We start from the raw sequence: 1790 nt of genomic DNA, 5'->3' as shown, positions 1-1790 counted from the left end.
TATCGAAAACGCCGATTTATTTTAAAATAAGAGCGGGATCGATCCTCCCTATTTCAGCGACAGCTCGAATTAAACGCGTGCATTGGTTCCATCTTTAGTTCCTCGAAGGCTGGCTAAAATTCGTTTCCCCTGTTCTCACGTTTCCTAACACTAACGTGTTCACAATCTTCATGCCTTTTGTTATATCGAGAACATGACTCGGATTTGTCTGCGCCGCGTGGGTAAAGTCGAGCGTACGAAGGCTTCGCGTTGATAAATTCGCTTGATAATTTCGAATGTCGGTAAGTTGCGTGACCAAGGATCGAGATATCGCGTCTCTGCTTAGCGAGTCAGCAGATAATTAACGATAAAAGTCAGTCGACGTTACGAGAGAGAAGCAGAAAAAATAAAAAGAGAAGCGCCACTAGTTCGTTTCTCATCTCGTTCAACGAGCAACGAACAACTGTCGTTGTGATTATCGTAGGAGACAAAAGCGTTTGAAAAGCTAGTGGAAGAGAAGAAAGAGGTGGAAGAGGAGCAGAGGGTTAAAAGCAGCCATTTTTTTAACACGGTAAAACACGACAAAACGCGTACAAAGCTGCAAACATGGCTGTCGAGGACACGCTGTTTACCACGGAACCTGTGTATTGCCAAAGTCGAAGCTACAGAAAGCACGGCGAAAGATTAATTCACGAATGGATTCTACGACCATAAATAAAAATATTTGTATATTTCCACTGGAATTGGCTCAGAGAATATACTAAGAAAATAAATCACGCGTTCTTAAGAATGTGCCATATCATCGCGTCAACCTACGCAACGTGGAAGAGCGCCAAACTCGTCCGGTGGACTCGTCCTCGTCGCGACGAAACGATTATTTCCAGCTAATATCTTCTTATTGTTTGCCAGGTATTCGTTTCGTACCTATTCAAGCCATTCCACTCTTCTATTTGCCACCTTCTATTTGATGTTTTCCCTTTGAATCGACCAACAGAAAAAGCGTGCAAACAGAGAACACGTGTCTGTTTGCTACGTTTTCATCCATCCTATTAGGACGATCATGGACCTTAGAATGGATTTCGTTGAAACTGTACGACGAATATACGCAGACGCTAAATTTCGATCGGAAAGCGCATCTGGTTTTAAACGAAATCGCGCGGTCGCGTTTTCCGCGTAAATCTCCTGACTCGCTCGTCTCCTAAGCGCTCGTCATCCAGCGTTTCGACGACTTTTCGGCGGAGTCGATACTCGACGCGTCACGTTCCACGTCCACATCGAACAAACCGTCCCTTTCGAGTTGTGTGCGACGTGGGGCGGACGGACGTATCCTGTCCGAAGCCTCTTTTGTCCGCAGTCGATCAAATTTGGGTGGTCCAAGAAGCCGACAGAAAGAGAAGGGAGTGGAGAGCAAGAAAGGATATCGTGCACCGCGTCGAGAAATTTTTGGAGGACGCGAGATGGCAGCGAGCGATAGTAGACAGGGTCATCTATGGTGGGGGTTACTGTTTGGGTGGGCGTTGCTGGGTCGATACAGGGTGGCTTCGCCGTCGCCGCTCGCAAGGAAAGCGCAACGGGCCGGCGACGGGACCAGCAACGAATACTCGTTCGCCGTTTCTCATTTGCCTTTCCCAAAATTCCGCCAGTCTCGCTGCGTAAAAATCGCAGACGGTATCGACAATCAGCGAGACGGATGAGAGAATGGTCATCGTCTTCACGGCGCGCGAGCTTCGGATGAATAAAATCGTTGCAGATTTAAACGTTCGAATGTTTCGATTTTCTCGTCGCGGAACACGCTCAGCCGATCAATGACG

Source organism: Bombus vancouverensis, chromosome 1, assembly GCF_051014615.1.
Source record: "Bombus vancouverensis nearcticus chromosome 1, iyBomVanc1_principal, whole genome shotgun sequence".
Classification (NCBI taxonomy): Eukaryota; Metazoa; Arthropoda; class Insecta; order Hymenoptera; family Apidae; genus Bombus; species Bombus vancouverensis.
The sequence above is the reverse complement of the archived record's forward strand: the minus strand, read 5'-3'. Positions refer to the sequence as shown.